The 12,929-nt window shown below is 51.9% G+C and overlaps 1 pseudogene; it reads right to left on the bottom strand.

Moving 5' to 3' along the window:
* Positions 1 to 320: 320 nt before the first annotated feature.
* The window catches only part of LOC116638905, a 44,248-nt pseudogene continuing 31,639 nt past the window's right edge, over positions 321 to 12,929 (bottom strand).

Below are 12,929 nucleotides of genomic sequence, written 5' to 3'. Positions count from 1 at the left end.
GGAATGGCCCATCTTTGATGTCGGGTGGCCTTCAGAAGGGACATTGGATGTCCCAACGATTCGTCGAGTATGGCCAGTCCTAACAGGAGAACCAGGACACTCTGACCAGTTTCCGTACATTGGCTACTGGCTAGGAATTGCCCAGATCCTTCCCCCCTGGGTGCGATTCGCTTGCAATAGGCAGGGACAGGCCAGGGTCTTAATCACCTCATCCAAGCGACCTAAAGAAAATGAGCAAAAGCCCCAGTCTCTACAAATCCTAGCCGGAGATCCTGAGGATGAACCGATTCTGCCCTCACCGTACATACCCGCAAGACCATCTACACCTGGCCCTTCAGCTCCAGACACTCCGCCGCCATCAGTTTCACCGGCGCCCCCAGGCCCAAAGGATCCACTTTCTCCAGGACCAGCAGCCAGGCTGTGCCCCAGGCCAGGCGCAAGCGCCCTCCAAATGCTGGTACGAGAGACGCAGGAACCCGAGAGGCACGATGAAGATGGGACAGTCCAAACTGGCCGTTCCATGATGTATTATCAGCCCTTCTCCACCACCGACCTCCTCAACTGGAAACATAACACCCCATCCTACTCCGAGAAACTACAGGCCATGGTAGACCTCATAGAATCCCTCTTCCAGACTCATCAGCCAACCTGGGAACACTGCCAACAGTTACTCTGCACCATGTTTAACACAGAGGAAAGGAGGAGGAGTCATCGACCCTGCTGCCTGGGCTAATAGGGCTGCACCTGAAGAGCGCCCAGCATGGGACTTCACCACAACCGAGGGACAGGCCCATGTCCGCTGGTACCAGGAGGCCCGCCTCTGGGGAATCCGGGCAGGAGCTAAGAAACCCATGAACATGACTAAGGTATCCTCGGTCACTCAATAACCAGGGGAGTCCCCCGGGGACTACTACGAAAGACTATGTGAAGCCTACAGGATATACACTCCATTTGACCCCGAGGCACAGGAAAGCCAACAGGTGGTAAACACCTCCTTCGTGGCTCAGACCGGCCCAGACATCAGAAAAAAACTTCAGAAACTGAAGGGTTTCGCCGGGATGAACATCACCCAGCTAATAGAGACTGCCAATAAGGTTTAGGTGAACAGGGAGGTCGCAGCTGAACGGGAAGCCAACAAAAAGATGAAAAAGAAAGTCAGCCTCCTCGCCATCACCCTGAAAGAAAAGGACAACACAAAGGCGGGGAGACCCTGACCACCGAAAGGGGGGAGACCCAGAACATCCTTGGCAAGGGATCAATGTGTCTACTGGAAAAACGAATGTCACAACCGGGGAAAGGCTCAGAAGCCCAGCTGCTACAAGGAAGAACCCTGAGAGGAGGACCTCATAGGCCTTGTGGGAATGGACTCAGACTGAGGGGGACCAGGCTCTTTCTTCCTTGGCCCCCATGAGCCCACGGTCAGAATGAAGGTGGGGGGCCAACCAGTGACTTTTATGGTTGATACTGGGGCCGAGTACTCTTTTGTCACCTCCCCAGTGGCCCCTTTCAGCAAAAGGACTGCGACCATCCTTGGGGCCACCGGAACACAGGCAATACAACAGCCCTTTTGCCAGGCTCACCAGTGTGAACTTGGAGGCCACAGGGTCTGACATGAATTCCTTTTTTTTTTTTTTTAAAGATTTTATTTATTTATTAGAGAGAGAGAGAGAATGAGCGGGGGGGAGGGGCAGAGGGAGAGGGAGAAGCAGGCTTCCCGCTGAGCAGGGAGCCGGATGCCGGGCTCGATCCCAGGACCCTGGGATCATGACCTGAGCCGAAGGCAGACGCTTAACCGACTGAGCCACCCAGGCGCCCCTGACATGAATTCCTTTATCTGCCTGATTGCCCCATCCCTCTCCTGGGCTGAGACATACTCTCCAAGCTTAGGGCTCAGATAACCTTTGAGCCCACTGGACACACTAGCTTCCGATTGAACCAAAGGCAAGAGGAGACGGGGTCTCTAATACTAGCAATTACCACGCCAAGGGAAGAATGAAGGCTATTCTGTGCCCAGGCCCAACCGAGCACCCACCGGAGTTCAGACTCGCCTTCCCTTCAGTATGGGCTGAAAACAACCCACCTGGACTAGCCCAGAATCGGGCCCCTATCATTATTGAACTGATCCCAGGAGCCCAACCTCAGAGGCAAAGGTAATACCCCCTTCCACAAGAAGCTAAGATCGGCATCCAAGAACATCTGGCCAAACTCAAAGAAGCAGGTATTCTAGTCGAGTGCCAGTCAGCCTGGAATACCCCACTCCTGCTAGTCAGGAAGCCAGGAGGGGGATACCGACCAGTTCAAGACCTGCGGGCCATCAACAAGGTGACCATCTCTCTGCACCCTGTGGTCCCAAATCCATACACCCTCCTCGGCCAAATTACAGGGAGGGCCAGGTGGTTCACTTGCCTAGATTTGAAGGATGCCTTCTTCTGCCTCCGCTTAGCTCCCCAGAGCCAGCCGCTGTTTGCCTTTGAATGATCTGAACCTGATACAGGGCGCCAGATGCAACTGACTTGGACGCGCCTCCCACAGGGGTTTAAGAACTCACCAACCCTCTTTGGGGAAGCGCTGGCCGTGGACCTCTCCAGCTCCCCAACAGAGGCCACATGATGCACCCTCCTCCAGTATGTGAATGACCTCCTCCTCGCCAGTGACACATAGGAAGACTGCACAAAAGGCACAAAGGCCCTCCTACAGCTCCTGTCAGACTCGGGGTACGGAGTCTCACGGAAGAAGGCACAAATCTGCCAACAACAGGTCTGATACCTTGGTTTCCTCCTCACCCAAGGGAAAAGAGAACTAGGGCCAGAGAGAAAGAAAGTCATCATCTCCCTGCCACAGCCCCAGACAAAAAGGGGCCTACGAGAATTCCTGGGGGCTGCAGGATTCTGCCGCATCTGGATCCCTGGGTTCTCGGCAATAGCAAGATCCCTCTATGATCTGTTAGGGGGACCAGATCGAGAACCCCCTGCCTGGACTGAGGAAGCAGAAGCCACCTTCACAGAGATAAAGACCGCCCTGGGGCAGGCTCCAGCCCTGGGCCTACCAGATACAGAGAAACCCTTCAATCTCTTTGTACATGAAAAAGAAAAGATAGCGCTCGGGGTATTTACCCAGACTGTTGGGCCCTGGCAATGGCCAGTTGCATATCTGTCAAAGAAGCTGGACCCCGTGGCAGCGGGATGGCCACCATGCCTCAGGGCGCTGGCAGCCACCGTCCTACCAAGGAGGCGGACAAACTTACCCTGGGGCAAGAACTTAACGTCAAGTTCCCTCATGCAGTTGTGTCCCTCATGAACACACAGGGACACCCGTTCCTTTCCAACTCTCGGCTAGCACAATACCAAGGGCTCCTCTGCGAAAACCCACGGGTCACCCTCGAAACAGTACCTACAAGAGGGTGCCCGGAAAGCGGGTTATGCAGTAACCACAACCACTAAAGTCCTAGAAGCTAAGGCATTACCAGCTGGATGGTCAGCTCAACGGGCTGAATTATATGCCTTAGTCCGAGCCCTCACCCTCGGTGAAGGCAAGCGAGTCAACATCTATACTGACTCTCGGTACGCCTTCGCTACTGTACATATACATGGAGCCATCCACAAGGAAAGGGGCCTCCTAACCGCAGCAGGAAAAGTTATCAAGAACAAGGAGGAGATACTGAGACTCCTCAAAGCCATCTGGCTTCCAAAGGAAGTAGCAATCCTGTGCTGTAAGGGACATCAGAAAGGAGACGACCCCATAGCGTGGGGAAATCATCTGGCAGATGAGGCAGCCAAGACCACAGCCAGTGAGGACATGGACAGAGCCCCTTCCCTCACCATGGCCCTGACACCCCAGAAGAAGTCCCTCCGCCCAGTTACACTAAAAATGAAAAGGAATGGGCCATGGCTGAGGGAGCCACTGTGACTGAAAAGGGATGGTGGATGATGCCAGACAGGCACATCTTTGTTCCAACAGCAACTGGAGGGCATCTAGTCAGGGAACACCACCAACTCACTCATCTGGGAAAAACTGCATTAGAGGCGCTTCTCAAGAAGCACTACTGCATCAGTCAGCTGCCGGCACTGTGCCGAGCGACGAGTGAATGGTGCATAACGTGTGCTAAAAATAATGCTCGGATGGCACCGCGGTCCCCGCCAGGTGTCCAGAGGGTGGGAGCAACCCCCTTCAAGGATCTAGAGGTAGACTTCAGAGATGTGCAGCTGACCAGGGGGTTCAGATATCTCCTAGTAATAGTGTGCACATACCCTGAGTGGGTCGAAGCCTTCCCGACTAGGACGGAGCAAAGCCGGGAAGTAGCTAAAGTCCTCTTGCAGGAGATCATGCCCCAGTTCTGCCTGCCATTAACAATCCATAGTGACAATGGACCTGCATTTGTAGCAGACATTGTACAGGTCTTGACCAAATCTCTCAACATGACCTGGAGACTGCACACCACTTACCCGCCCCAAAGTTCAGGGAAAGTAGAGCGAATGAATTGCACCCTCAAGGGAACCTTAGCTAAGTTTTGTCAGGAGACTAACCTCCCATGGCTGGATCTGCTACCCCTAGCTCTCCTGCGTGCTCGCTGCATGCCCGGGACATCAGGTTTCTCCCCATTCGAATTAATATATGGATGGCCTCCCCTGTGCTTGGGAAGCCTTCCAGGAAACTTACATAAGGTTGGAGATAAAGGGATAAAGGAGCAGCTTCAGGCCCTGGGGGCCACCCTACATAAATTACAAAAGTACACCATTGAGAGGGCCCCAATCTCCTTAGGGTCTCAGGTACACTCCTTCTAGACAGGGGACTCAGTTTGGGTCAAAGATTGGGAAAAAGACCCCCTCAAACTGCAGTGGACAGGGCCCCACACTGTTGTTCTAACCACCCCTACTGCCCTCAAGGTCTCAGGTGTCACCCCATGGGTCCACCACTCCAGAGTGAAGAAAGCTCATTATTCGGACGAGGAGCCGTGCCAGTGGAGAGTCCAGCCAGACTTCACGAACCCGCTGTGGCTTCACCTTCGACGAGACCCCACCGACTGATGGACACCTGCTCACCGTGGTCCCTGGCTCTCATCGGCGTGATTTCCCTCATCTTGGGAGTTGGACTCTACACTGTTGCCCCTCCTGACTGGACTTTCCCCCAGAGGCTTGCTATTGTCATTGCTTATTGGGTGACCCTAGGGTGTATTACTGCACTTACTTGTCCACGGGTTTCATCTGCTGACGGGTTAGCCATGATGGTTCCCTCTACCTAAGGTCATAGACCCCACTTTTACTAGCCCTCTGCTGTCTACTCCTGAGCGCATTTCACCATGGCTTTCCTGGCCCCAGTCAGTCCCGGTCTTCTACTACCTGGTGTGCGGTTCCTCCTCACTGCCTCTAGCTTGCCCGGCCAGGCAAGGGGGGCAAACTCTCATATCACCATTATTGGCAAAGGGACTTTCCAGCTTATCCCCCTCAATCCCGCACCAGCACCCTCACTGACTTCTTCCACCCGGGATGGGCACACACCAAAGGTTGACCTCCATTTTGATGGATGCCAGCTTCTTGATACGTCCTGGGAACCTCATAGACGGTGTTCCTACCATGGCCTTCACTCAGGTTACCGGCTGGTATATATCTACATCTGTGGGGGCCCTACGCCTCAACAGCCAAACACTTGCCCTCAGTTCTGCTCACAAGCCTGGGGATGTGAGTCCTGGGTGGCAACTTGGCCGGGAATGGAACAATGGTCCAATGGGTGGTGGCACCTCAAACAGCACAGTGACATCCAGATTTCCTTGTCACGCAGCGCCACCCCATCTTCTTGCCCTAACAATCACTGTATACTGCTCACTCTCTCAGTCCCAGAATGCAATGCCACATCATGGGCCACAGGAATCACTCTCCTGTTGGGCCAATATCACTCTATAGGGACCAAGCCCATGGCCAAGTTTATGGTTAAGTCCGTGTTCTCCCCAAGCCTTGCAGTCAACCCTCAGAGTCAGACAGAAAATAACTTGCCCCGGCGTATCCCTGGGGCCCCCTGGGTCCCCCACCCACACACAGCAAGCATCTATAGCGCAACTGTTAGGTATGATTAACGCCTCCCACCAAGTGCTTAACCGCTCAAATCCACCCCTACGGTCTGACTGCTGGATCTGTATGAAGCCTGGCCCGTCCAATACCTAGGTGTCATCCTCAACCAGTCCACCATGTCACCTCCCACCTTGGCACCGGGGACCTCAGATTATCCCTTTCTGGCTCCGGTCCCGCTGTGTGGCAATTCTTCCTCTCCCATCACGGGCCACAGTCGGGTCTGTGCGCCTAACAACACTTCTCTTGCTTGTGATCAAGGTGTATACATCTGCATCACCCTGTGCCATCAATCATGCACGCTTGTCAGTCTCTTACCCGATCTTTCAGTCCTCCCCGGGAGCGATGCCCCACTCATATGGGGACCTCCTAGCCGCCCTCGACGCTCCCCTGTGGCCATCCCTCTTATCATGAGCCTGCTGGCAGCATCAGGTGTTGCCCTCGGCGCCACTGGCGTCGGGATGTCTCTGGTTCAGTACCAGGGGTTAACTCAACAACTCATGGCGGATTTTTCTGCCCTCACTCAGTCGGCCCTGGCCCTGCAGTGCCAACTCGATTCACTGGCCACAGTGGTCCTCCAAAACGGGCACTTGCTCACGGCCGCGCAAGGGGGCGTCTGCCTCTTCTTAGAGGAGGAAGGTTGTTTCTATGCTAATGAGTCAGGAGTGGTCCAAGAAACTCTGACCCAATTACAGGAACGAGTATATCGCCGGTGGGCAACACTCCAGCGGACAACTTGGTGGGATTCCCTCTCACAATGATTCCCTTGGTTCGCCCCCCTCGTCGGCCCCCTCCTATTGCTTCTCCTCATAGTAGCATTTGGTCCTTGTATTCTTAATGCCCTTACTAGGTTTATCACTGCTCAGATTGCTAAAATCAGACTCCAGTTGCTCGTTACTCACTATCGCACCTTAGAGAATGAAAATGATGCCGTCTAAACTAGGTGTTTAAAGGGGCATCAAAGCGGGGAATGATAAGGAAAATCTGTGTCCTAAGATGGCCGACCAAGCCAGCGGGAGAGTCCCAGCCCCTGCCCCAGGGCTCTTCCGGGTTCTTCTCCTGCTCTGCTTCCCGCGCGCGCACCAATCTGGGTTCTTCTCCCTGCCCCACTTTGCGCACGCGCCAAAAGTGCTCAGTATGGGGAAGTAGAAGTGTGTAAATTGCCCCCTTCGTTTGTGCTCGGCGCTCAGACCTTTGGAGACCACTCTCCTCTGAGCCTGCTTGCGTTAAATAAACCTCCTATCCTCCAAGATCTCCGGGTGCCGCTTGGATCTTCCATCGGGCGATCCAGTCCAGGTTCCGTAACAATTTCTCTGTGCCCCAGTTTCCTCCTTCACAATTTGGGAACTTTAGTGTGTATTAGAATCACCACAGATGGCTGGGGCTCATCTCCAGTGTCCCTGGATTCAGTGTGTCTATAGGATGGGATATGAGGATTTGCATTTTAACAACTTCCCAGGTGCTGCCGGTCTGGGTCCCACACTTTAAGGACCACCGTAGTAATGGATTCCAGCTCTAACATACCATGATGTGGGGTGGGGTGGGGGGGGAGATTTTACTTTCCATTTAGCTTGAGCTTAGGTCCCTATTAAACGGTGTGCGTGTGCGTGTGTGCGCGCGCGCGATGGAGAGCACGTGAGCCCGTGCACAAGTGAGCAGGCAGCCGAAATTGTGCTTCACAGTAGAGTTAATTCAAGGAAATTTCAAGAAATAGGTAAAATAAGTGGAGATAATGAAGAGTAGATGCCGAGTCAGATTTGAAGGGAAGCAGAAGGAACAGGCTCAGAGTCCTATAGGTTTTGTAATTATAATAATTCCACTTATTGAACACCTACTATATGCTAACTGCTTTCGATACTTTAGCTCATCCAATTCTTACCGCCAGTCTGTAAGGTTAAGTATCAATACTGAAGCTTTGCCAACGAGAAACTGAGGTTCAGAGAGGATAAGAAATGGGGCCGGTGGGAATGTAATAGGAGGAAAGGTTGACAGTGTCTCAAAAAGTTAAACCTCGAGTTACCACACGACTCAGCAATTCCACTGCTAGGCAGAGCCCCAAGAGAATGGAAAGCATGTCTGCTTAAAAACTGTACATGAACGTTCATAACAGCATTATTCATAATAGCCCCAAAGTGGGAGTAACCACATTGTCCAACGACTAATGAGAGGATAAACAAAATGTAGGTCCATGCAATGGACTACTATTTAGCAGTAAAAGGCATGAAGGACTGACACATCTACCTCATGAGTTAACTTTGAAGGCATTATGCTAAGTGAAGGAAGCCAGACACAAAAAGCCACATACTCTACCATTCCATTTATGTGAAATGTCCGGAATGGGCAGATCTACAGAGATAGGAAAGCCGAGTCATGGTTGCCAGGGGCCGGGGGAAGAGGAGTGACTGTTCCTATGGGGTTTCTCTTCCTGGTGATGAAAATGTTCTGGGATTAGATGGTAGTGATGGTGGCATGATTTTATGACTATATTAAACACTGCACACTTCAAAAGGGTGAATTCTGTGGTAGGTGAATTCTAGCTCGATTAAAGAGAGGGGGTTGCTAAGGGCACAGATGGAGAGGTGGAGCAGGGATTTGAACCTAGGGGCATATGGGAGCCTGGAAAGAGCCTATGATTACGGGCCTTGGCACAGCCCTTCTTCACCTTGGGCAAGCCTCCTCTTTCTTCCCCGCTGGCCTCAGCTGCCCCTGCTGCTCCCTCGGGCCCTGATGGGAGGAGGACATGGGCAGGCGCTGCTACCAGAGCAGGGCGGGGACCCCTGGGAGGGTTGCGGGTGGGGTAGGCAGGGCGGTGGGTTCTCCCTTTCCCGTAAGAACAGCTGGGCTCTTTCCAAACCTGCCTCTGTCTGCTTCTTCCAGGCCTGGGGAGGCCCCTGGGTGCTTGACAGTGGTTCCCAGGTGTGCTGACCGCCGGGCGTGCAGGGCCGGCCGGGCACCTGCCGGGACCCAGCCCAGCGCCCCAGGCCTGCCCGCCCGCTCCTTCTGGGAAAGCGGGGGTGGCCCCGGAGCTGCGCACCTCTGTGCCCCAGTCTCTGCTCCTGCTGGATTCTTCTCTCTCAGTGGGGTCTCAGTTCCTGTCGCCTGTCCTTGTGGGCCTGCTGCAAGCCGCATCCTCCTGGGGGACTCCTGCCTCCCTCCCTTTCCTCCTTTGGGTCTTTCTCTTATCACTTTCTTTTTAATAATGAATTTTTGATGACACAAGCAATAGATGGATACACGTTCCTCTTCACACGTTAAAAGAGTACAGATTCACCATTCTCCCATCGACCGCCAGTCACACCCAAACCATAGGTCACTGCTGTTATCAGTTTTTTGGGGGGATTTTCCAAGTGTTTTTCTATGGACCCATGGAAAACAGATGATACTGTGCATCTGTCTGTGTGGTTTTATATCAATTGTTAAACACTCTATCATTCTGCGACTTGCTTCTGGCATTGTTCACTCCACAAAACTCCATGGAGAACTTTCCACATTGTACACATTGTACATGGAGACCTTTTTTTCCCCCACTGTTCAAACTATTCCACAGGTCAGATGTGTCATATTTTATTTAACCCTTCTCCAGTTGATAGATATTTAGAATGGTTTTAATTTTTCAAGATGACACAACACCTCAATGATCACCTCTGCATACACTCAGGTGGGTGTTTTTCTGGGGTAGATAATACTGAGGGGTGGGTCTGCAGGGTCATACAATGCATTTAAAAATTTCACAGGTACTGCAAATTGCTCTGCACAGTGGCTAAACCAATCTAACTCCTATCAGTAGCATACATGAGCATATCCTTTCCCCAACATCCTCATCAACCTTCCATCTCGTCAAACTTAAAATTTGCTGCCAATAGTGTTCTCTCACTGTTGTGCTAATTTGCATTTCTGTGGGAGTTTCCTGAAAGTTCTAGGTTGCTGGTGTGTGGAAAGAACTCAGGAATTGGAGGAAGGTGGTCTGAACACCAGACATACCCTGTCACCATCTGCTGTGTGACCTTGGGCATATCTAGTCACTTCTCTGGTCCTGGGCACACATACGTGATCTCTCTGCAGCCCATATTCCTCTCTGCCTGAGAATCTTGGTCGTCAACTCTCTCTTGAGTCCTTCTCTCTGAGATCTGAGTTTTCTTGGTCCCCAGGGAATCTCTTCTGTCCCTTTATCACCACCCCCTCCCCCGCTGGGACTCTGACATGCTTGGGTAAGGCACTGTGTCCAGAAGCTCCCCACCGGAATGCACACATGTGCCCACCAGTGGACAAATCTTCCGCTTGCCCTTTGCTTACTGAATAAGTTTCGAAGGGGACATTCTGACCAGCTCTGAGTAGGCAACAGGGGCAGGGCACCAGGTGGAAAGGGCTTTATTTATGTATTTTTTCCTTTATAAAACTTGACTTTAGAAAAGTGAAATTTGCTGTGCAGAAAATTTAAGAAATTAAAACGAAAAGAAAAATAAAACCTAATCCTAATCCAGAGAGACTCATTGGTGTCATTTGTCTGTCTACCTTTCATAGATGTGTACATGGATAGCCTTTTTATATGCATTTTTGTTCTAATTTTTCATTTAGCGGTGTATAAGGGCATGTCATTCAAAACCTTTTTTTAAATCTTGACTTTTTTTTTTTTTTTTTAAGTAACTGCTTTCAGGAAAGCTGTACCAATTTGGGTTCCTGTGAGGTACGGATGAGTAAACTTTGGAAGGAGCAGCGTGATCCTCACCCATCTGGACACAAACTCTGGCTTTTAAGAGACAAAGACCTCTGCTGGGAGGGAGCGTGGTCAGAGTCCCAGGCACCTCCATCGCCTTCAAAGCCTGTCCCCCACCCAAAAGCTTTCTTAGATAATCAACTGCATTTTCTAAGAGTGAACCCCAGGGGGCATCACACACCAAAGAAAAGTGATTGACTCACATTGCCCCAGCTAATCCAAGGCAGAGAGGAGACCGTCTCTCCTGGGCTCCTTGACCTCCTCCTTACCTGACCTCCTGCATCCTCTGGGTGGGGTGGAGTGTGTGTGTGTGTGTGTGTGTGTGTGTAATTCTCAGATGTGCCCATAGGAAATTCTGGGAGTTAGAGGGGTCAAGGAGCGTACAACATCATGGTAAGAACCCTGGATTGCAGCTTCCCTGGTGTACCTCTTCGGGCCAATTACATCACTGTTCTGGGCCTCCATGTTTCTCATCTGTCAAATGGGAGTGACAATTCCCTGCCCTTTTTTACTGTGTGTGTGTGTATGTGTGTGTAACTTATGCAAAAGTACTTTGAAAACCAAGAAGGCCTAAGAACTCTGCCTGCAGTGTGGAGACCAAGTGCAGATGGTAAGGATGTATGTTGCAAGACTCGGTAGATGGTTGCTATGTCAGTCCAGGTCGGTAATGGTGGCGGCAGCTGGGGAGGTGATGAGCAGTAGTTGGATTCCGGATACATTTTGATGGTAGAATCAATGAGATTCGTTGGAAGATTGGATGTGGGGTGTGGGAGGTAAGAGGGTCAACGACGATACCAAGGCTGTGGCTGAGCAAACAGAGACCAGGAATGCCTTGTGCCTGGATGGGGAAGATGGCGGCAGGATGGCTCTGGAGATGCCAAGCAAGGGTTCGTATTTGGACCTGACAAGTCTGAGATGTGTTTTAGTCACTGAGTGAACGAGTAAAGACAGGTCAGAGGATTGGGCCTTGATCCCTTTCTCAGGGAACCTAAAGCCAGTAGGTTGGACTAGTTCAGAGACAAAGACATACCTGACGTACATGCTACCACGTTCCTGCCAGCACCCCTGACGGATATCATTAATTCATCGGGGCACTCAGAATCCTCAGCAGAGGTCGAGGCCGCCACTACCAACTGAGTGGAGGTGACAGAAAGACGAAAGACCTCCATCATCCTTGGACTTGACAGGAGGCCCAAGAAGGCAGTTAAAACCATGGGCTTTGGAGTCAGAGGGACCTGGGCTGGAAAGCTAATCTTGCTACAGAGTAATTTGAGACCTCAGAAGAAATAATGTGACCTTCCTGCTTCAGGCTCCCCATCTGACAAATGGGGTTAATAAGAGTTCCTATCTCACACGGTCACTGGGGAGATTACATGAGATAACCCAGGAAAATTACTTAGCACAGTGACTGGGACACAGCAAGCTCTTAATAAAAGCAGCAGCAGTAGTAGCTGTTGAACTGTGTCATTCCAGCTAGAACATTCCAGAACGTATCTCCCTTCTGTTTCTCACGTCTAGGACAAAGATGCTGTAATGCAGGGGCTGTCCAGCAGGAGGCACTGTTGACATTTACATCTCTATTGCCCACAGAGATTCAAGAAGTGGGGAGCAATTTTGCCTGGAGTAATGACCTCCGATGATTGTCCTGGCGGATGCCCAGACCCTTTTTCCCTGGTACAGTAAACCCAGCTCCTGGCTCCCCCCAAACAACAGTGCTCAGCTTCTTTCCCTGGGCCTGGTCGCATCTTCTCAGACGCTGTGGCAGGCCTCCTCCTACAAACTCAAGCCAAGCCACTGAACCCGGTGTTCCAGGCCCCCAGCCTCCCACGGTCCAGCCTCCCAGCTGCTACGGATTTCCCCAAAGTGACCAGGCATGTGTCTTTTGGACACCTTGGCATGTTGTGCGCCTTTGGAATTTGGGTCCCCCTCAGCTCTGGGAAGCCCTTGTCCCAATTCCTCGTCTTCAGAACAGGAAGGAGATGGAGGTGGGTTCTACTAACCCACTGGGCAGACGGAACAAAAGGAAAGCACATGCTCCATAACACGCCCCAGCTCGGGGTCACGGGCAAGCTAAAGGGGAAGCCAGAACCTGGGTGTCCCCAGCCTCAGGCATGGGTGAGTCACTCGCCACCCAGACCGCATTCGTTGTCAGACTC

The sequence above is a fragment of the Phoca vitulina genome, unplaced genomic scaffold, assembly GCF_004348235.1.
Source record: "Phoca vitulina isolate PV1807 unplaced genomic scaffold, GSC_HSeal_1.0 scaffold2, whole genome shotgun sequence".
Lineage (NCBI taxonomy): Eukaryota > Metazoa > Chordata > Mammalia > Carnivora > Phocidae > Phoca > Phoca vitulina.
This window is presented reverse-complemented; position numbering and strand designations above follow the sequence as displayed.